The sequence below is a fragment of the Ambystoma mexicanum genome, chromosome 5q (assembly GCF_040938575.1).
Source record: "Ambystoma mexicanum isolate Mex_15411 chromosome 5q, UKY_AmexF1_1, whole genome shotgun sequence".
Classification (NCBI taxonomy): Eukaryota; Metazoa; Chordata; class Amphibia; order Caudata; family Ambystomatidae; genus Ambystoma; species Ambystoma mexicanum.
Window position 1 is genome coordinate 871,643,497 of NC_090933.1, and position 24,432 is coordinate 871,667,928.

At 46.0% G+C, this 24,432-nt stretch overlaps 1 protein-coding gene across 1 annotated transcript in view; it reads left to right on the forward strand.

Moving 5' to 3' along the window:
- The window catches only part of TMEM67 (transmembrane protein 67), a 2,125,990-nt gene that overhangs the window by 1,995,417 nt on the left and 106,141 nt on the right, over window positions 1-24,432 (forward strand). The gene's annotated exons all lie outside the window — the stretch shown is intronic.

Consider the following 24,432-nt stretch of genomic DNA (forward strand, 5'->3'; position numbering starts at 1 on the left):
AAGGAAGAGGAGAGGCTCCATAGGCTTGATCCTAGGAGAGCTTTAAGCTTTTATGTTTCACGCATGTCCCGGGTCAGAGTGGACAATCAACTCTTTATTGGTTACGCTGGAAAGCGTTTGGGGCAAGCTGTGACGAAACAGACTTTGTCTCGCTGGATTATTTTGGCCATCTCAGAGTGTTACCGCTTGGCGGGTAACGACCCACCGGCTGGCTTGCGGGCCCATTCTACCAGGGATATGGCTGCATCTACTGCCCTGCAGAGGGGTGTTCCTATTCGCAACATCTGTGATGCAGTTACCTGGGCTTCAGTACGTCACTATTCCCTCGATTCCATCCAAGGACAGGATCTGGCCTTTGGCAAGGCGGTCCTTTGCTCTGCTATTTGATTGGCTATTCTAAATTTTGGTTCTAAATTCTTTCCCTCCTCCTTGCTCTGGTACTGCTTTGGGAGTCTGTCATAGATATGGAATACGTCGGTGGACCCAATCCCCTCGAAGAACAAGTTACTTTCTTACCTGGTAACGTTCTTTCGATGGGATGGTCCGACGACGTATTCCATATCGCTCCCGCCCTGCCTTCCCTGCTGCAGAATTTCTTTTGCGATTGCAGCTTACGTTCCGCAAGGCTTTGTGTCTGACTGGCAGTTGACTAATGTCACACGTTCTGGGGGAAAAAACTACAACTGAGACTACGGGCGTCGTGCGTCCTACTTATCACATCGGATGACGTCGGATGTCGGAGGAGGTCCTCGACAACGGCGCATCAACGTCATCGACGCAGGACGCAGACGCCGAAAAAAGTTTCTTAAGCAGCACAGCTGTGGTGATTACATGTCATAGATATGGAATACGTCGTCGGACCATCCCAGAAAGTAACTTGTTCTTCTCTCCCATTCAGAAGGATGGGTACTTCATCCTAACCTTGCCAACCTTAACCTACATGCCTGGCTGCTGAAAGGTGGAGAAATGCAGAGTGGGATTTTTCTGATGACGTCCTGGGCATGCTTCTGTCTGCTAGGAGTTCCACCACCAAACCAGTTTATGCCTGCAGGTGGTGTACCCTTTCAGCTTGGTGGTTGGAGAGGGATCTGAACCCCCTTTACCTTTCCACATCCTCAGTTCTGGATTTTCTATTTTCTCTGGCCAGGACAGGCCTGTAGACTGGCACTGTAAAGGGGTATCTTGCTGACATTTCGGTTTTCAAAAGAACACTTTCACGATCTCCATAGATAAGCAATTTCTGTTGGAATTGTCTAATCCGTTTCCCATTCCAGTTTGTTATTCTGGCTTGGGACTTGAATTTAGTGTCAAACGTTTCTTATGGGTGCTGCATTTGAGCTTTCCATTATTGTTTCGGAGATGACTCACACTTACCAGCACTTCCCAAAGATAGTCTCTGATTTCCTTCTCTCTCAAAAGATCCATCTTCTGGTCTTTTTTACTCTGCCTACTCCTTTTAAGGCAGAGGACCGATTCCATCGCTTGGACTGGGTGTGGACCTTGTGAGGAATCCTAGAGAGTCCTCACAAAGACCCCTACCTAAAGTCTCCACCCAGGTAGCCAGGGAAAGGCAGTTGCTTCCTGATCCTGACCCTACAGGTGGTATTAGCCAGGAGGATCACCTGGTAGGAGATTTGGGAACCGGAGGACTTTGTTGGGTGTGACGCAAGGAAGGAATTATCATTAATACCAGAATACTTGATGGCGTGCTGTTAGAGAAAGCCTTTATTTTCCTGAGCTAACTGTCTCAATATGGGTGAAAACCATCAAAACCAGTTATGTATTGGAAGTAAAATCACTGACATTCATTTGGATGAAAACTCCAATAATTCCCATAGGACTATTAAAGATAACTCTGAAAACCATAATGACCCTGTAAAATTGAACTCATTTAATCCTTATAGTACTCCTCTAGGGAATATAAATAAGGAAAGAAATTAACTTGGTGTTGATCATTTCATTAGAAAAACATATTTTTATATTGTGGACTCAAGTCCCATAATTTCCAAAGTATTGGGACGAGAAAGAGGGCTGAAGTGACATGACACTGCAAGTTGCAGTGTATTGGTGTAAATGACTCACACCTGAGGGAGACTGGGAGGCATAAAAGGCCCCTCAAGGGCAGGCCATGAAGAAGAGTAACAGCAGGAGGTGAAGTAGTCGTGGTCTCTTCACATGGCAACCGAGGCAGAATCTGGAGGAAAATGGAGACGCCGGGACCACTGTCATATATCGAGTAGTTGCCAGTCCTGAGAGGGTCTCTTCCTCTACTTTCATTGCAGTGGTCGCGCAGCAGGAAACGTTGAAGTTGGAAGCTTTCCTGAATTGCAGAGGTTGCACGACAGGAAGCATAATCATTGTAAGCTTTCCCCGAAGAGAGGCAGGCTCTGGTTTCAGGTGAGCACCGAAGAGCCTCTGGAGCAGATAAAGCTTCTTTGTCGAGTGACACGGGCTGCAGGGAACCGAAGGAAGAAGGTTGCCGGGCCGCTTGAAGCAGCAGAAGACCTGGAGACAGTGGAGCAGGCAGACGCCAGACCCGGTGAATTAACTATGGTGTTGGGACCCCGAAGAGCTCTTTGATCGCCCGCTGGCCAAGCTGGGGTGGCCTAATCAAAGAACTATTGCAGAGAGAGTGAAGGGGCAAAAAACTTGGATTTGAATACCGAACTGACATAACACTGAATAATAATCCATTTGAAAACCATGTTGATGTAAAGAGGAGGCAGTGGCAAAATAAGAACATGACAAACAAACCAGAAAGATGTCTTTGTACTTATGTGGGTAAGGACAAAGGCCAGCTACAAGAGAGGGCACTATTCAAAGAAACCAACACAAACAACTATTGCCAAAGCCAAAAGAGAACCATACTTAAGCAAGTTAAAAAGAAACCGCATTGCCAAAGCAAGCCAAAAGTAGGCAATTAAGAGACCCAGAGTTTGTAAAGCATATTGCTCATATGCACAGGAAGTCATAAGAGGAACTGGCATGAACCTACATTGCCACAGCCAAAGAAGTGTAAAAGTGAGAGCGAAATATCAGCAGTTGGTTTATGCAGAAGTGGAGCAACAAGAGTGGCAGAAGAGCTATCCTTCTGACAGGAGATATTCATGAGGTGTGGAGCATATGGTGCTTTGTGTGTGGCAAACACAAGAGTGTGATGAATAGCACCAGTGTGTTTGTTTTCCCAGAAAGAATACTTAAGCCTGATGTTGTAGAGCAAAAGACATTGCTAACTTGTTGGAAGCTAACCCTTACCACAGAAGTATTTGTAGTTAGTCATTTTAATTGAGTACACCAGGGCAGAGGAGCTTGTAGTAGTAGGTCTGGCCGGGAGTGGACCAGGTGGAAGTCCTTGAAGTACTGTGGTATGGTTGAAGGTCTTGAAGCAGATGTGGCAGAACCACTAAAGTGTTTTTGTGAACTGCTACAGAATCATCCTGACAAATTTAATATTTCTGAAGTAAGTGGTGTGTGAACTGCTACAGAATCATCCATACAAATTAATATTACTGGAGCAAGTGGTGTGTGAACTGCTACAGAATTACCCATACAAATTAATGTTACTAAAGTAAGTCATTCTCCCTCACTTCTCCACTCCCAACGTCAGGATCCAAAAGCAGTGGCCTTTCCCTAGCCACCTAAGAGGATCCAGGGGGAGTGGGAGTGAGGAGAAAACGCCCCGCTCAATGGCTGCTATATGCAGACGATCTGGTCCTTTTGGACCAGAAGACTATAGGGCTTCAGCAGCAGTTGTCTATGTTGAAACTATATGCTGAATGTTAGGGAGAATTCTCTGTTAAGGCTAATTTCCCAAACCTAGTGAGTCCCCCAGCAGCTTTGCTGGATTTTTGGGGTTTATTTTTTTCTCCTGCTAAGAGTGAGACTCTCTTTCTCCCACTCTTAGGCATGATTTGAGAGTGTCCTTTGACTTTGTAATGTGTTTTATGGGCTATGGGGTCTTTTACTCCATAGGGCTTCATGTGTTTTTGGTATGTGTGTTACAGAGCACCCTCAGTGCAATAACACAGGGGTGTCATAGTGACCCCCAAACATAGACTCCATACCCTGGGACTGACTACTGTCTCCCAGGGCATGTAAAGTCACCATTGGCTTTACTAGTCTCAAATTGTGAACAGAACTAGTACAAACCATCATATTGTGGAAGTACTGGTAGGGGTAATTAGATTGCCCCTGGGTCTATTTTCCAAGGGGGCACTGTCCAGTCCCCCCTTGTCGAGTTTCTGGCTGGTGGCAGTGGTTACCACGCGAAATATTCCACCGGAATATTTCCTATGGGATTTTCCCATTCATTTTAAACGCACCACTTTTTTTGGTGCAATGTTAAAGATACCGCCGGGTTATTTATATAATATTTATTCCCCGGTTGGGTCTTTTTGCCAGGACTCGGTTTTAAAATGGTGTTTGTGTTCGCCTCTGTAACTCCAACCCAAGTCGAGCCCTTTGTTCCACTTTTGGCAGGCTTCTACACAGAAGCCTCCAAAAGTGGTGTCACTCTGTATGGGTCTACAGGATATGTGGGAGGGGGAATAGGCACCCTGGACTGAGTTGCCTTGGCAACTCAAGTCGCACTCTTGTGTGATTGGCCCAGTGGTGAGCTGCCCGGCTCATCACTTAGCATGTTTGAGTGACTGCTAGGACTGATGAATGGGGGTTTTCTGCATAAAAGCATGGCTTTGGGGACTGGAACTTCAGAGGTCGCCACAGGACCTAAAGAATCTGAAGTGGGAGAAGCTGAGCCGACCTGCAACGACGACACCACCGGTGGAGCCCTGCTGAACCGACTCGCCACTTCCCAACGACAGAGAAGATCTTCTTCCAGGAGAGTCTTCTTCCTTTGAACTAGTGGGGTTAACCAGTTCGCCCTCTTTTCGCCTTCCTGGATCGTCTCGTGGTCGAATCGCCCGTGCCAAGCACCTCGGCGGCCGGATAGCCACGCTTCACCAATACCGCGAATAAAATGGCAGTACCTTTGAACCAGGAAACTCTGCGGCTGGTTTCTTCCCTGGCAGTGCAACGACCTCCAGCTTTCCTCCACGTCGAGATCTTCTCTTCCCCTGGACGAAGCACCGACTTGCACCCGCTGCCAGGAACAACTGCCCCCGCTGGAGCTTTCTCACCATTTCAGGTACTGTGTCCCGCCTGGTCTCCCTTGCAACAGACTGTTCAAGGTGTCCCGTAAATCCTTGACTCTCTATCCTGGGGTGACCCTGGGCCTGTTAACTAACTTTTCTGAACTGATCTCACTCCTTTTTGAACTATCTGCAAAGACTTTTAAAGTGTACTTCAACTGTGTGATCTTGGGCACATTCCGCCTTGCTCTCTCAAAGAGTGGGCCTGTCCTATGAACTTTTTGCTCTACAGTAGACCCTGCCTTTCTTGACTTGCTGTGGTTCTTTTGGTATTGTGTGTTTTCCTATTTCTGCCTTTTCTCTCCCTTTTTAAATAATTATTGGAGTGCCATCTTGGTTAAGCGCTCACCTCTGTGTTGATAATAAGTGTTGTTCTTTTCCTAAGACTTGTCGAATAATTGAATAATTAATCAGGGAGGTGTATATATTCCTAGTGACTGTGTTTGAACTTGCTTGGCATATTGATTTATTTTTATTTATTAGTGCCAGTGTATTTTTACAAGTGTGTTTTAAATAATTATATACTTTTATACCAAAGCTCTGGTCAGTGTTTGCTTGTGCTACTGTATTTTTGTACCTATTGTGTATACTCTATATGCTGCCTAACTCTTCTTGAGAGAAGTCTGACTGCTCAGCCACAGCTACCAGGTAAATCTGGGTGGTACAGACTGCTACCAATTGGGTTTACTGCTAACACCTGTAGTCTTAAACGTTTTGCAGTGGTCCCCAAGGGAACTGCACAGGTTTCTGCCTAACACTGAAGATAAGTGCTTTAGAATTAACACTGATAAGCTAAATGTGATGAAGTGTAATGGAAGACTTAAAGGAACAACTTTTAAATGGCACCTGTATGGTTTGCCTTTAATGATGATGGATGAATACAGATAATTGTGCGTATGTACGAATGATAACATGTTAGAAGCCCCATATATAGACCAATTAAGACAAAAGACTAAGACAGCAGCCTCAAATTGGCTGTTTATTCACTGAAGGTTCGGTCGCTATTCATGCCTCCCTTTTGATAATATTTTACAAGCAAAAGGTGGTACCGACCTTTGTTTATGGTCCGGAGAGTAGTTTGTACCTGCGCAACCTGGACTGGAACTCTATTGAGTGGTTCTTTTGGAAAAGGGGGCTTGCCTCGAGGAGTCCCAATCCATATGATATGCAATGAGTTGGGGCTGCTTTTGTTTTTAATTGCCGTGAAGTGCAAGGCCTTGGCCTGCTTGAAGAAATGTCTGCTAGCTCAATCAAACTCTATTTTACCTCTCATTAGAAGTTTGCTGGTCGATGAATCCGACCATTTTATGCTTAGATGGAAGGACACATTTTTAGAGCTACTGTCTCTGACCGATATTTCTTAGACACTGTGATGAACAATCCTGACAAGGCAAAAGAGAAGAAGAAACGGTATTGCCTGACATTTTTTGCAGCCAATATGTTTTGTTAACTTTAGCCACTATTCGATTTCTTCTGGCAATCGACATTTGACCAAATCTCCCTTTGAAGTCTAAGATGAATTGGATTGATTATAGTCTTATATAACATGGCTAGCAGGTGTACCCGTGCTTTCCACCGTAACTTCTACTTGAGTGCTAGTTTGAAGTTTATTTAATGAACTGAACCAATGCTGCTTTATAGACAATATTGCTAGTCTTTCCTGTAGGAGCTAATGTGAACAAATGGTCTTTGTTTCCAACTCTGGAGCGAGACTAAGCCGACCATGAGAAAAGCATGAATCCCGTTAATCGGTTCCAGCTACTTCGAGTTGGGGCATTGAGATTGCGCAGTCACGTTACTGGTGTTCCGATCTACAGCCGAGGCAGCAGGGACCTCAGCATAAGTGCTGTACGTGTAGGGCTGAAGCATGTAAGCTTCGAACTGTTGAGATGGCATACATTCATCAACTTCCATGGGAAATGTAGTTTCTGTAATTATCATGAGAGATTTGCCACAATGTCACGAACATCATCATTGCAAACACTATTGAGACATGCATTACTACAAAAGCACTGGATTGTGTCCACCCACATGACTTCAAAAGTGGATGCCACTAATGTCGACTAGAATGCTGATAGTGTGGAAAGTTTAGGCATAATCAACTGCTAAAGTTTTCATGAACTGCTGAACTTTAGGAACAATGAAAGTAGAACTATGGCAGAACTACGGCATGAAGAGCCATATAGCAGGAGTAAGCATTGAAGACCGCTTAAACAGAAAAAATGAGACGAATATATTTTACACTTTTTACATTGTCTAGACCATGGAACCTACCCACATGCCAAATCTTAGGTTTGTAGCATGCTGGGAATGCTGAGCATTTTGAACACATACACATCCACACATATAGAGAGATTTAAAGAGAAATGGTCTCAATATCTTTGTTATGTTGCTTCCTTTATGATTGTAAATGCACTGCTTTTTCTCTATTTTTGTTGAAAATGTATAGTAAGGTTGATTAATTCACCAATAAAGCAATTTATATAAAAAGTACAAATATTAGGGAATGCTTATTAAACATTGTAAAGGATGGAAAGGAGGCAATGTGTCGGGCTCTTCAATTGGGACTTGACACGGCTATTGTGTTGCAAGGGCTATGGTGGTAAGTTCTGTCAGAAGAAGATTTGCCTGGCTGAGGAAATACAGTTTTGCGCAAGATGTGCAAAGCTTCTAGGTATGCTTTGTGATGTGTCCCATTTATTTGGACCAAAGGCTGACGATAGCCTGGAAAAATTGCACTCTTCAAAGGCTGCAGCATAATTGATAGGAACTGCAGTAGAGCAGCCTACGCAGACTACCTCACAGCGGAGAAGCAGGCCAAGTTACGGCCAAAAGGGCAGACAACCCATTACCTACCAGGATCAAAGAATCTTTCCAGACCTGCAAGAGGTAGAGGTGGCAATTCTGCCCAGCCTATTCCTGCCTCAGTGCCTTCCAATGTGGCCACAGATGTAGCACCACTCTGAATAATCTTGCCATTCCACAACAGTAGTGGGGTGTCTGCCACACCATTTTACAGAATGGTGCAATATTACCAAAGACGCATGGGCACAGCGCTTGGTCTCTGAGGGATACTGCCTCCCCTTTCTAAAGCATCCTCTGGTTGCCCCCCTCTTCCCAGATCACCCGCTGTTCCATACCCACTGCTCCCATACAGATGTTGACTCTCTTCTGGTGAAGGCTGCCATAGAGTTGTTACCAATACAGGAAAGGAACATAGGGTGGTACTCCAATCATTTTCTGGTCACAAATAAGGACGGAGGTCAGTGACCCATCTTGACCTGACACTCTTGAACAAGTTCCTCAGAAAGGACCAGTTCAAGATGTTGGCACTTTCGCAGATCATCCATGCTCTGGAAATTCATGATTGGTTGGTGTCACTTGACCTCCAGGATGCTAAATTTCATGTGCCGATTCATCCAAAGCACAGAAGGTACCTGAGGTTAGTCATAAGCGATGTCCATTACCAGCTTCGGATTTTGCCTTTTGGGCTCACCTGCGCCCCAAGGGCGTTCACCAAGCTGTTGATGGTAATAGCAGCCATTCTAATGGACTCCATCCTCCTTACAGATTCCTCATCTGCTGAACCAGCACCAGTCACCTGCGGAGTCCCCCACGGATCCAGCGTGTCTCCAACTTTATATAATGTGTTCATCAAACCTCTGTTCGATGACCTTGACTATTTGGGTGTCACCTACACCAGTTATGCTGATGACACCCAAATACTCATCCCTACCACCGAAGACTATGCAACTGACGCCAAAGCAGTCAGTGACATCTACCTCATCATACAAGCCTGGATGTCTGAACATGGACTCTGTCTAAACGACAATAAGACACAGTTACTCCTCCTTGGCTCCCAAACTTAACTCAATAGACTAGATGGACAATTCAAAGCTTTCAACATCGACGGTAACACCATTAAGGTCTCCAAGGATATGAAAACATTAGGCATCTCTGTTGATTCTGCATTATTACTATCAAGAAAAATCAATGCAATAGCATCCTCCGTGGCCTGCACCTACAAATTAGTGCTCCTAACTACCTCTAATTGCATATCCATAACCAGAGCACTAGTCTTATCAAAACTCGACTACTGTAATGCACTCTACCTGGGAACCAACCAATGGACGATAAAAAAGATGCAAGTAATTCAAAACAACACCATCAGATCAGCAGTGAACATCCCGAGATCTCAACACATCTCTGAATGCAAACAGAGCCTGAACTGGCTATCTGTCCATCAAAAGATTGCATATAAAATCGTGTCACTCACACATGCCTCGCTGAGTTACTTGACCAACAATTTCACACGCAACATCTCAGTTCGCCCCACCAAATCTGCACAGGCTCACTGCCTCAAGATGCTTAGGTCCAAACTACAGACGGCAGGAGGTAGCAGCTTCCCTGTTCTAGCAGCTAAATTGTGGCATACTCTACCCTTAACTCTAAGAACAGAACCCACCTACCATATGTTCAGGAAAAATGCAAAAATGTGGCTTGTCGCGCATGTGACTTAGACATTTTTCTCTCCACATGCTTGTTCACTTGTACTCCTTGATGCACTTTATTTGTACTTGCTGTAATTCACTAACTTGTATGTAAATACGTAACAGTTGCCCATGTAGGAAATGCTCCCAGATTCCTCTTGGTGCGCTCTACAAGTAAATAAAATACAATGTGAAAATATCTGTAATATCTATCTCCCAGCGCCAACTGCTCTTCAGAAACTTTTTCCGCTGCCAGGGGGCACAGCGCTGCTCTGCCCAATGCCTCTTCTTGCTCTGCTCTAGACATGACGTCAGAGCTAGTTTATAAAGAGGCACCGCATCCCGTGACCTCAGTCGCATTTTTCCTGCATACTCTGCTCACTACGAGGAACACTGCTCTTAGCTTTATTCGTTCACCAAATTTATTTGTCTCTCGTGTTCATGCCAAATCGGATGAGGTCTTAATGGTTCAAACCCTGCATGGATTGCGGGCATCAGATGTCTGTATTAGACCCACACTGCGTATACCTTTACTGCCTTGCTGAAGGCTATGATGCGCAGGATTGCGCGTCATGCCAGTCAATGTATCCGAAACAAAAATGTTCACATTCCTCAATAAGGGGAAAGGGGAATAACCAACATGCTCGAGGGGGGAGCGCAGTGGTTCCCTGTCCCCAAGCAAAAAAAGAAAAAGAAGCATCACAAGAGGTCAAGATCCCTTATCTTCATCTTTGAAGAAGAGGAGCCACCACTCCGAGAGCCATGACGAGGAGGACACGCAGGTACCTTTTCTTGCCAAATACTCTTCACCAGAGGAATGGTGGGGCGGTTTTATGAGTTAACATTCTAGAGATCTTCACCAAGGCCTCAGCGGCTCTGATCCTGAAGGCAAGCGGCCACAGCATCAGCGCTGTCTGCTTCAGCCAAGCCGACAGATTCGAAGGGGCAAGTAGTTACGTCTTCAGACATCAGTCCCCTCAGATATTGTCCCGGACCAGTAGTGCCAAAGAGGCTGGAGTCGAAGGCGACACAAGAGTGTAAAAAGTTCCTTCTGCTCCCAAGAAGGGCATATATTTCACAGTTGGAGGACATTTATGAAGAGGAAGGGGCTCCTGTTCCTTTCAGACTGGTACCCTTTCGCCCCAGGGAAGTAAGACACTTCTGCATGGAGTTTAATGGGTAACAAAGTGAATTTGTGAACCTTGTAGCCGACTTGTATGAGGCAAGTGGCCTGGATACCCCACCTGAGGTTGACATGAGGCCTGCTGCCACCCCTGGCAAGACATAGGCAGCTTTCCAGTGCCTTATGGTGAAGGTGGTGGACACCTTAGGGTTCAAGGGGCTGACCGCCCTAAGGTGGAGCATAACCTCACTGGCATCTTGGATGAGGGTCTTAAGAAAGAGACTTTGCTGCCTTTCAATCAGGCAGTGGAGAGGCCTGTGATGGAACTGTGGGCCAAACCGGCGTCAGTTCTTTCAGTGGACCGTGACCTGGCCAAGAAGCAGAAGCTCAGCCCATAAGTTCTCAGCTCACTCTTCCTCAGAAAGTTTGATCATACAGACCGCTATGCCGAACCTCAAAACCGCCTCATTTCCATTGTTGCCCCCGGATAGGGAGAGCAACAGGTTAGATTCGTGGGGCAGTAAGAATTATGTTTCTTTGTGCCTGGGTCTCTGGTGCGTAAACGCCTGTTGTGCCAAGTTCTCTTTTGGCCTGTGGTTAGTGATGGCCAAGGCAGCAGAGAATACTTGTGTAGGAGATGGGGGACGGCTTTGAGGCCCTTATTAAGAATGGCAAGGAAGCCTCCCAACAAATTTTGCAGTCTGACTTGCAGACTGCGTCACAAGGACAAAGGCCACCAGCACCGTCTCTGCTGTGTTTTTCTTAGCTGAGGACGTCGGGTTCACTACTAACATCCAGGAAAAGCCCCTGGACATGCCCTCTGAGGGCATGAACTTGTTCGACACCAAGGCTGATGAATCTCTCCAGATGTTTCAAGCCTCTATGGTGACTGCCTAGTCGGTAGGACTAGTGGTGCAGCAACAATGGCCCGCTAGCCCAGCAGGCAGCCGTTTTCACCCCTTTGCTACATATGCCCAGAGGGGTAGAGGTCAGGCTCCCTTGGGCAGGCAAGGACAATGCATGGGAGGGGCTTCCACCTCCACTGTGCCCTCCACAACCCCCTGTGTGAAGTCTCTGTTAAGCAGACTTCTGCCATTTGAACCCTCTGGAGGGACAAGAAATCCCTGTTTGGCAAGGAATTGAAAAAATCCACCTCGGAAGGCTAGGCCTTACAGGTCCCCCAGCAGGTAAACTGCCTTAATTTTGCCTCTTGCCAGACCATCCCCATTACCACCAGCCCTTGCCCCCAGAACCTTTCCTGCTTGAAGAGATCCTTCAGCTGCTGGCAAAAGGGGCCATAGACATGGTACCCTGCTCGGAACGAGGCAAGAGTTGATATTCAACATACTTTCTGGTGCTTATCAAGGATGGAGGTCTGAGACCCATCCTGGATCTGTGGCTGCTGAACTTGTACATGCTTAAATAGGGCAAGCAGTTGTGGCAGCTCGCCTCAGGAGGGAAGGTATTCATGTCTTACCCTGCCTGGACAACTGGCTTGTCTGAGCCCATTCACCATATCTAGAATTGGTACACCTGTACTGTACATGCAGCATATTAAACAGCTTGGGCTTCTGGCTGAACTTCAAGAAGTCTCAAGTTTCCCTGTTCCAGTCCCTCCGATTTGTTGGGGCAGTCTTGGACACTCGCCTGGGTCGGGGTTTCCCGCCTGTGGACAGAGTGGCAAACATCTTAGAAATGGTCCAGGTTTTCCATCCTCAGATGACCGTTCCAGCCTTGGCTTTTCTGCGTTTGCTGAGTCTTATGGCATCATGCATCTTGGTGGTACCGGAGGCCAGCCTGCACACAAGGTTGCTTCAGTGTCCCCACAGCTGACAATGGTCCAAGGCGGACAGACAGACTTCAGACTTGCTTCTGATCTCAGAGAGTGTGTCCGGAGACCCCCATTGGTGGTCCTTGAAGGACAACCCCCTGAAGGGGTCACTTTTTCATCAACCGTGGCCACAAGTGATTCTAGTTACTGATGCATGCCCGGGGCACTCACCTACAAGATCTGACATTGAGCGGACTGCGCACCTCATCAGGGTGCCGCAAACACATTAACCTACTGGAGCTGAGGGTGATCTGGCTGCCCGACTTGCTTTTCTCCCACCAGTTAAAGACAAGACTGTAGTGGTCCTGACAGACAATACTGTAGCCATGCACTACCTCAACAAGAGTGGTGGCGGGTGCTCCTTGCCGCTGAGCAGAGAAGCAATGCAATTGTGGTTCTCGGCTATGAAGAACAGTATGTCTCTGACTGTGGCCCATCTGGCTGGAAAGGGGAATACAATAGTGGACAAATTGCGCAGACAGCCGTTCCACCTCCCACGAGTGGGAGCTCTGCCAGAAAGTTTGGGAAGAGATTTTCTCCCTTTGGGGTACTCCCCATGTGGACTTCTTCCCTTCCAGTGTAAAGATGAAGAGCAAGTGGTTCTGCTCTAGGAAATTTCCTCATCAAGGAACTCTGAGGGACGCCTTGACAGTCGAAGGGAACTTCAACCTGTATGCATTGCTGCCGATCCCTGTTGTTCCTCTGGTGCGTCTGTTTGAGGCCACGATGATATCGCTCTCACTGGGCCCAGAGAACGTGGTACCTGGAGTTGCTGGTCATGGCCATCTGCCCTGCCTGGTGCCTTCCGCAGAGGATGGGCCTCGTCACCCACTCGGAGAGGAGGGTCCTGTGAAAGCTTTGTATCGCTGCTGTTGGAAAAGGTTTTGCAGCTGACGCAGAGCTGAGGATGAGGATCTATTTTTATGCGACATCTCAAGTGTTGTCATTCCTTCTTCACATAGCAAGAAAAGGCCTTCAGGCTCCACTGGCAAAGGCCACTTGGCATCCATTTCCAAGCACATGCCCGAGCAGGGTTCGTACTTCACAATCCCACTGGTTATCCAATTTTTAACAGGGCTTATAAACACATCCCACCAGACACGATTCGTGGTGCCGGCGTGGTACTTGACCCTTGTATTAACATTTGTTATGGCTTATCCAATCAAACCAATGCATGCCTGCCATTTGATGCTCCTTAGATGGAAGATGGCGTTCTTGGCCACTATATATTCATCACGCAGGGTGAGTGAATTGCAGGCTTTGTCATGCAAGCCATCCTTCACGTTTGTTTCCAAGGACAAGGTAACTTGTTATGAATCCGTTGGAATGATTACTGATTTCCGGTGGTGACCTTCTCCCATATGACCAGGGGTCGGCAGCCGCTACCTTGATCCTGACCATGGGGTGGCTGTATGAGGGAGAATCATATGGGGCGACGACCTCTGGGCAGAAGTCATGGCTTCATTGGGTGAGAAATGCTATCCCCCATTTTCCCTTGTAACTAACCCTCCCATAGCAAATACCCTCATGGCCTCCTGTGAAAAATAGGGAAAACCTTTTCTCCAGCCCCATAGACCAACCTTCCAACATTGGTCTGCCTTGTGAAACCTATGAAACCATCTATCAATCATCCAGGACTGATTTGACATTTCAAACCATTGAATTTCCTTATCCAAGTTTTTCAAACAAAACATCAAAAATAGACGAGGAAGAGGGATCGAGCAATGCAGAGCAAAGGTGGCCACAAGCCCAGCGAGCGCTCTAGTTGTTGCTCGCATACACCTTTGTCCAGGAAATGTAAAGAGTGAAAGCAAAGAGTTGATGTCTGCTGCTGCTAGTGGGAGAGAGCCGCACCTCTCTGCGAGGATTGAGAAACCTGCATGTTGGAGCCAGGCAGTTCACCGATGAAGACGAAAGGAGGCACTGCACGAGCAGGACATGTGGGAATAACAGAAGCTGGCAAGAGACTTGTGGGCATTCTCAGGTGACAGAAGGCAGCGCTTCACTTACCAGAGCCTGGAACGAAGCATACGTGGTTGGCAGAAGCCGCGAGAAAAGGGAGAACAAAGAGAAAGCAGTCGCAAGAAGGAAACAAATGGAAAACCTTCACTGGCTGATTGGGGGAGAATCCAGGAACGCCAACAAGAGCCAGTGAGTCCACCCAGAGAAAGCAGGGACACTGTGGCGTATTGGCAGCCACGTCGAATGCAGATAATTACAAGTAAAGTAACAGAAGGAGACAAAACGAAAGGACATATTGAAAAAGGGGGAATTAAACTATGAACAAAACCCTTACAAATATGTGAATACATGCAGTGCAAGTACACGAAAACCTCAAACAGGATAATATGTCAAGAGGATGCATTATCCAACAAAGAATATGTGCAACTCTGGAAGAGGGCAGAGACCCTTTAAGAACAGAAGTCCTGGTAGGCAAACATACCAGGTAATTAAAAGAGTGTGCATACAAGAAGTCCTGGCAGGCGAGTATACCCGGTAGTCACAAGAAATGTGCACGATTTAAAGAAGCCCTGAGAGAAATATCAGGACTAGGAAAAGACATTGTGCTACCCAAAAGAGAAGGAATACGATCCTGGCAGAAAAGTATTCCAGATGTACTGAGAGAGTCAAAACTACAAGCCATATAGTTGTGTGTGACAGTGTTGTTGTTGGCAGTTTTTGCTTTGGACATTCTCATGCCAACAGATCCTTAGTTTCTGGTTTAGGTAGGGAAATTCCTCTTAGAGCAGGGTCGGAGAGGCATTCTCCCAAATGCTTTTATTTTCAATAAAAGTCTTTAACGAAAACCATGGCTAACTTGTGTCTGAGTTTCATTCCTGACTCCTCAAATAATTACTGACGGTTGTGTCTGAATTTCATTGATCACAAGACATTTGCTTACCAGATTTTTATCCACATCCATTTAAAGAGGAGGAAATACTGCGTAGACTCGACCCAAAGATGGCCTTGAAGTTCTATATTGCTAGAACAAGTACATTTCTGACTGGAGAATCAACTCTTAATTGGCTATACTGGCCTGAAGTTAGGCAAGGGAGTAACAAAGCAAACAATTTGCAGGTGGATTATGCTTAGTGTTTTTGAGTGCTACGCTAAAGCGGATAAAGAAATCCCTGAAGGCTTCATGGCACACTTGACTGGAGGTGTAGCAGCTACCTCAGCTCTTCAAAGAGGAGTACCAGTGAAGCATATCTGACAGGATGCAATGTGGGCTTCCATCCACACGTTTGTGAAGCACTATCGCCTGAATAATCTACCAACTAATGAATCCTGTTTCGGTAGAGCTGTTGTCCAACATGTGGTGGTATAACTAATGCTGGGTTCGCGCCTCCCTCCTCCATTGTCATATTACGACTTTGGGAGTCTAGCTAAGATGAGGAATCCGTGGGAGGACACAATCCATTAGAAGAACAAATTACTTACCCCTGGTAATGTTCTTTCTGATGGATGTCTTCCCTCAGATTCCTCATCGCCCCCTCAGCCTACCCCACAGTTAAGGAGCTCTCTCCTATGCCTCTCTACTTTAGCGCTTAAAGCGTCAATTTCTTTGGCATAACATCCAGCGTGGCAGAGCATGGGAAAAAATGACAACTGAGGTCACGCAGTGCATTTGTGTGCTTTTTGTATCAGCATTACGCCTGCTCCCGAAGCTGACAACACAAAGGCCCTTGACGCCAAGCCAAAACAGCACCCGCTGCTGAAAAATGTTTCTGAGATCTACAATGGCAGGAAAGAATATCTAAGATGAGGAATCAGTGGGAGGAACATCCATCAGAAAGAACATTACCAGGGGTAAGTAATTTGTTCTTCTAATGAATTCCTTCCTTCCCACAGATTCCTCATCACAGCTGTTCTTGGAAAACTTTCCACCACCAGATGGTGCCGTGCCTCCCTGCTTTGGTTACTGCCATGACTATATATATATAGAGCTGTTGCATCCCTTGACCTCAGTTCTTTTTCCCTGCAGACTCATTATGCTTCTGGAACGTCACTTACCTCTGTTAACTATACATGGCTTACCCTCCAAAGGCGCTGCACAGCTAGGTGGAGGCTTATGCCTGTGCCAGTTCCACACAGGATGTGTCTTTACTGCCTGGGGAGGACCATGACAGAGAAATCCAGATCGTGCCAGTCGATGTATTCAAAGGCCCTCAAGGGGTAGGCTCACTTTCTTCCACAAGGAAGTTGAGATTCCCTTCAAAGTCTCATGCCCAGAAGACCGTGAACACTGTGATCAAGGAGCCTGGAGAGGAGCAGGTCCATAAGGACAAAAAGCAGCATAGGAAGAGGTGCCGCTTACCCAGTGACATTCCTAGGCATCACAGTTCTTCCTTCAGGAAGTGGAGTAATGTGGTCTGCAACCTTTTTTGAATGAATTGTGTCCTCCCACGTATTCCTCATCTTTGACATGTAATGTCCAGCTTGAGCTACTTAAGAATTTTTTGCCGGCAGAGGGTGCTGTGCGTCGATGGTGTCGAGTCAATGTCCCTCGAAGGCCTCAGTTGAAGGTGATGTCATTGAAGGGTATATATAGCAGATGCAGCGCCCGTTGGCCTCTGTTCAGTTTTTCTGTGTTAGCGTTTGCTTTGAGTGAAATTTTGTGCGCCTCTTCTGTGATGTACGTTACAAGATCTTCGATACTATGCCTTCTTCTTCGATACCGTCAACTCTGAAGTCTGGTTTTAAGAAATGCAGAGATTGTGGGTCGAAAATGTCATTCACCGACCAGAATTCCATCTGCCTGTGGTGCCTCGGAGAGTACCACAATACCACCAAGTGTTCCAAGTGCCAATCCATGATGGGAAAAGCCTTGAGAAAATGGAAGGGGAAACTTAAGGTTGGAAAAATCCCCAAAAAGTCACCTACCCGACCCACTAGGCCTTCGACCGACGAGCCGAGGGAAGTCTCTCCTCAGAAGGAGAAGCGCAAGCGTTCAAGGTCCACGAGTGGGTCCCACCACTCTTCTTCGTCTTCAGAAAACTCAGAGGAGGCACCGAAGGTAGCCTTCATCGACTTCTTCATCCGACGATTCCCCGGAGAGGGTTGCATGCCCTTACAAAACAATCAACACCAGCTGAATGGGTGCAAATGTTGAAAATATTTGACAAACAAAACTATGCTCCGACCGAGCCTTCGGGTGAAGCCAGAAAGAAGAGGTCTCGGTCAAAAGCCCATGCGCTCTTGAGCCCGGGTAAAATACCTGATCCATATCGGGAGCCCTCGAGGCATCGATATGAAAAATCAAGGGATCAAAATCGGCGTCGACAAAGAAAATGTCAACAACTTCGACGTCGAAGCCTGTGGTTGCAAAGCCAGACAGGATGTATGCTCCAATCCCGAAGGAGGACGTTTTCAAGTCAGTTACTTCTATTTTTGAAGAGGTGGAGCGTCCCATTTGGATTACAATACGGTACACCCAATGTACCAGAGAGCTTTATTTCTGAGTAAAGCAGAATGCAAGATTTATATGAAAACTTGCAAACAGCAAGTGGGGTTGATGCCTCCCCAGAACTTGAGTTCGGAAAGCCTGAACCAGCAGAACATGCTGACTCTTCCTATTTTCAGCTAATGTCAAAAGTGGTTGAATATTTGGGTTTGAGTAGGTCTTCTTTATCCTATGATTAAGACAACCTCACAGACATTCTGGACAAGGGTCCTCAGAATGATCCTATTTTGCCCTTTCATGTGGCACTACAAAAAAGGGTGGCTATGAACTGGGAGACTCCGGAGTCCAATCCGGCAGTGCAAAAGAATCTGACAAAAAAATACTGCCCCTTCAGCAGCGGCCCCAACTACCTGTCGAAATACCCCACTCCGGAGAGTCTGGTGGTGCAGCTAGCTATGGCTACTTCTAAACAAGCAGGGTACCCTACCATCCCTCCTGATAGGGACGACAAGCGCGTAGATGGATGGACGAGGAAGGTATTTTCTGCAGGGAGCATGGCACTGAAATCTGGCAACTCACCCTGTGCCCTCGCAAAGTTTTCATATACTCTATGGGACTGTATCTCTATGGCAGCAGAGCACATTCCCAAAGGTGATGAAAGGGACAGCCTCTTAGCTATTGTTAAGGACAGCAAGGGAGGCTATGTGTGAGTCCCTTCAATCAGGATTGGATTCTGCAGATAGTGTTTTTTGGTGCCAGAGGCCCACCTGAGAACGAGATCCCTCCAATGGGCTCTAAGAACACAATGGTCCAAATTTTCGGGAAAGATGTCGTGCCGACTTCATTTTCCAACCAGAGTCTCACAGGATCTTCCGTGGTGAGCCTGCGAGGAAAATATTCGGAAAGGAGAACCTTTTTGGCAACCATGGCCGGAGATTACAATAGTGACGGACGCCTCAATCACGGGGTGGAGAGCCCACGCCAATGATCTGACAATCGGCGGTTGTTGGTCTCCATCAGATTCCAAACTACATATCAATCTTTTGGAGCTGAGAGCAATCAGGCTAGCGCTCAAGGCCTTTCTGCCCTCTGTACGGGGAAAGAATGTCTTGATAATGATGGACAACACAGTGGCCATGTGCTACCTCAACAAGAGAGGAGGTGTAGGGTCACTACCACTGTGCAGAGAAGCAATGCAGCTCTGGTACTGGGCAATTCAAGAAGGTATCTCCCTATCAGCAGTTCACCTAGCCGGAGGGAAGAACACTGCGGCGGATGCTCTGAGCAGGGAGAGCACAGTTCCCACGAGTGGGAACTAGCTCAGGAAGTCCTTCAAGAGATCTTCACCCTCAGGTAGATCTGTTTGCGACCGAGATCAATCAGAATTTCCCCCAAGAGGAGCTGTAGGAGACAGGTTTGTAGTGTGCTGGAAGTTTCCACTCCTGTACGTATTTCCTCCGGTCGCTGTCATTCCTCAAGTAAACAGGAGGTTGAGAAGGTTTCACGAAACACATGATCCTAATTGCCCCGGATTGGGGCAGGAGAACATGGTACCCAGACCTTCTGCACATGTCCATCTGTCCTCCGATGCGTCTTCCACAAAGAGAGGGCCTTCTCTCGCGAAAGGAGGGTCGGGTTCTCCATCCAGAGGTCATGGCTCTCAACCTTCACTCTTGGTTTCTGAAAGGCTCAGATAGAAGGATTGGGACCTCCCGGATGATGTAATGGAGGTGTTGCTTTCGGCCAGAAGACCAGTAACAAAGTCTCTGTACCGTTGCCGTTGGAATAGGTTTTGCAACTGGTGTAAAGAGAAGAATGTTGATCCTTTTCTGTGTAAAACTCTGGATGTTTTATCCTTTTTGCTATCCTTCAGATTGGCACCATTAAAGGCTACTTGGCGGCACCAGTGCTCCAGATAAGAATTTGAGGTGGGAGTATTTTACGCACAATATTTCAAATTAGAGAGTAAATGCAATTTCAAGAGAGTAAACATTAGTTTTCTGCTCTGCAAGAGAGTAAAACATATCCAACATACACCCAATGCATACGTAAAATCAGATCCGTAGACCAAAAGAGTTGTAGATAAGTTGTCTGGCTTGCCTTTAACCATTTTATTACACTTGTGGAAATTATTCTGCCATAAAATAACTTGTAAGTACATGCTACATACACAACTACATTTTCAAGATTCTGGAGCCTAGAAACTCTTAAGAGCTACTATAGATTGAGACTAATGTATTGCCTGCAGAGAGAGTGTGAGTAAGCAAGTGTTAGCAGTACAGAACTTACTTACATTACTGCTCAGCTAGGAATCCCAGGTGAGCAGTCTTGATTGCCCGATAGGTTTCTTCCTAGGTAGTCAAGAATCTGCATCTCTGGCATAACACACATCACAGCAAATTCAGCCTGTAATCGCTAATCACATCAGGGGGGTGAAAGCAGTGGTGGAAGTGGAAAAAAGGAACTAGTGGTACTCTGGCTGCATCCAAAAAGGCAGGAGTGGTGTGGCCGGACAGATAGGTGAAGAGGAGGGGGAGGGGGAGGGGAGGAAAGGGGAGGGGAGCGTAGGGGGAGGGGACCAGGATCACAAACCTTGGCTGAACAGTGAAGCAGGGATTTTAATCCACTCTGCAAATTTGACCACATACCTTCCAAGCTTTACTCAGTACAAATAGATTAGATTTCAAGGTCTACAGACATTAATGCCATCTTATAGAGTTCATTTACAAAAATCATACATTGCATTATAACGCAACATGACCACATGTAAATTCTTACAGAAACACGTTAAGCCAAAAGAATATCATTGTGGCTTTAATTTTCACTTCCTGAATGGTAAACTATAAGTCCCAAAATCGAGTTAACCCCACTGTACTTTCAGTGAGTGTACTTTCAGTGATTTAAGACATGTAATATATGGAGATTCTTTGCAACAAACCTCCAGCTCATTGTTATTCATGATGTTGAAAACATTTGGTTAGTGATTTAAAGCAACTTTATTTTATTGTATGTCAAACTAGTAGACATCGATATAAAGCACCCATTTAATGATGTGTTTATAATGTAAACACATCATTAAATGGGTGCCCTGTGTTGCTCACTTTAACTATCACAGATGTGCAAGGTAACTGGTGCTTTGCAAGCACTTACAGTTAGAAATGTACCATCATGCATATAAAAGGCTCTGCCATTGATAAAAGAAATGTTTGGAACTTGAGCACTTAACGACCTGCAGAGCCACGCGTGTCTGCCTAACTGAGATTTGGGAAACTGGCAGTGCTGATGTCGGCCTGGGCTGATTCTTTAACTGGCTTGGGAGAAAGAAAAGCACCCAAACACGTTTCTTGAGCCCTGTAGAAAGCAAATGAACTAGTGGTAGGGCCGGCGTACCAATTATTTATATTACAATTCCAGCATCGAGGCTTCCTTTCAAAATCAAGCAGGGGAGTGGTGGGCTGTTACATTAGATATGGTACTTCAGTGCCCTGGGATCTTGACGCTGTATCTCTTACTAAACCATTCTAAGTTCCAACATATAATCGCACATTGACTAGGCCTCTCTAAACAACTGAACACCCACTCGCAATATAAGAAAATCAATACTCTACACACAACTCATCAACTTTTATAAACTGGTCAGTCCACGCACCCTAACACTACGGTACACGGGCACCCAGCATAGCAGCATCTGAATAAAAATAGCTGAAGTACCATTTCCAAATCACCTTCAGAGAGCATGGGTGCTTTGCACACATGGCATAACAGCACACTTGGTTGCATTTCACTGTCCCTACTCACCAAACCAAACTAATTTCTTAGGAATCCTATAGCGCTAAGAGATTATGCAATAGCAATGTACGATATAAATAAAACATTTAACAGCATAGCTATAAAGTAATGATTAACAGCTCTGACTGGCGTTATCAATTAAGCACTTGTAACAGACAGCATAGCAACAAAGCAAGCATTCCCCAATCTACAAACATCGATTTCCCGAGAAATTATCATGTAGTGAGGCTAATGCAGTGCTGTGCACGCTGCCTCTACCAAGGATAAACAATGACGCTAGGTTAAATGGTAATGTGCACAACACACTTTCAGGTCAAGGGTCTCCACAAAGGCACAGTGGCGCACAGCCTGCAATTTCACTTCAAGCCAAGACCATACCCACGCCTGTGACACCTCAGAGACCACAAAGAAGAGCCCGGGCAAAACCCCAAAGGAGGAGTCTGCAGACTGGAAACTTCTCCACTGTACAAGGGTAAGCAAAAGAGGGAATGGTCAAGGCCACCGACATATCTTTGCCTTTGGGATCCCCACAGTGTTGGCCATTCATCATCCCAACTAGGACACACAGTGCTGGGGATGATTTATGAAGACATCCAAGGGTTGCACGTTCCTCAGCTCTTCGAGGTATCATTGCAAGTCGGTAAAAAAGTGAAAATAACTCCCAAAATCAATACTCATAGTCAGCATTCATAACACAAACACGCAGATTCCTCTAGCAGTCATTCTGGAGAAACAATGAACACTGCTCCAAAAAAATGGCAAACATATTCTCAGCTTACTTGAGTTTAGAAAATCTTTTAAGTGTTGAGGGTTAAAAGATTCATATGCTTGCTTACACTAAAGTGCCATCTAGTGGAGGAACGTATGCTTTTTTAATGAAAATAAAGACAGCGTAAACAGTACGCAGTAGAAAATGAAATGCTCCGCAAGGGCTAGAATTACATGCATAAAAAGGCACAATACGCACCTTATCTGTAGGGCTGGGCGGTGCTGTCAACCTTTAAGCGCTTGTCAGAGGAATTTTCCTATTTCAAATTCCCACTGGTGACTCAATTTCAAAAAGGGCTCACTAATGTGTTCCCTCCATCTCCTTTCCAGGTTCCGGTTTGGGACCTCAATCTGGTTTTCAAATTCCTGAAGTGTGCTCCATTTGAACCTCTGCACACATGTCCGTTAAGGTTGTTAACTTTCAAGACAATCCTATTGGTAGCTCTGACATCAGCCCGTAGAGTGAGCGAGCTGCAGGCACTTTCATCCAAGCCACCCTTTAGCACCTTCCATAAGGACAGGGTTGTTTTAAGGGTCAAACCCTCCCTTTTGCCAAAAATCATTTTAGACTTTCTTTTGAATCTGAAAATTGTTCTGCCGTCCTTCTATCCTCCACCTCATCCTGGTAAGGAAGAGGAAAGACTCCATAGGTTGGACCCTAGGAGAGCGTTAAAGTTTTACATCTCCAGAATGTTAAAGTTGTGAGTTGATGACCAGCTCTTTATCGGACACACAGGACACAGCTAGGGCAGGCTGTTTCCAAACAGACCCTGTCTAGATGGATAATTCTCACAATATCAGAATGCTACAAGCTGGCAGGTAAAGACCCTCCTGAAGGTGTGCAAGCTCATTCCACCAGGGGCATGGCTACATCTACAGCCATTCAAAGGTTTGGTCCTAGAAATATCTGTGAAGCTGCAAGGTGGTCTTCCATCCACACGTTTACTAAACATTATTTTCTGGATGCTTCCCATGCACTGGATGTTACTTTTGGCAAGGCAGTACTCTGCCCTTGAAAATGTATACATTGTAATTCTACACCCTCCTACAATCATAATGACACTTTGGTAGTCGTCAAAGATGAGGAATACATGGGAGGACACAATCCGTTCGAAGAACAAGTTACTTACCCCTGGTAATGTTCCTCCCACGTACTCCTCATCGCCCTCCCAACCTATCCCTCAGTAGAATTTCCCATGCTATTACAGTTTCCGTTCCACCAAGGCGGAGTACAGTCATGCCTGTATTTATGGACATCTCTACTGCAAGAGGAAGAAAAACAGAACTGAGGCCAACGGGTGCTGTGCCTGCTATATATACCCTTTGATGACATCACCCTCGATAGAGGCCTTCGAGGGACATTGACTTGATGCCATCGACGTACAGCGCCCTCTGCCGAATTTCTTTTCCGAAGCAGCTGAAGCTGGACATTACATGTCAAAGATGGGGAATACGTGGGAGGAACATCCAGTCGAAAGAACGTTACCAGGGGTAAGTAACTTGTTCTACTCGTTTTGGACTACAACTTCCCTAAACTCATGCCAATATAGTAAATAGTGAGGGATTATGGGAGTTGTCATAAACACCTGTAGAGACACAGGTCTCAGACCTGTACGTTGGCATGATTGTGGGTAGCAGTAGTAGTTTTGAAAGTAGCCTAACAGTCTTTTTATCTGATACAAATGTTGACCAATTTGGACTGAAGGGCGGTATAATGTGACATCATAATGAATACTTTGAAATAGGTTAAACCGCAGAGTCAAAAGCTATTAGTGAAATACTTATTAGCTGGTGGCTCATTATTGCATCACTTAGGAATGCATGACACTGGCACAGTGAATCCCTCCATTGGGGCAAGCCAATTTGCCAACACAGAG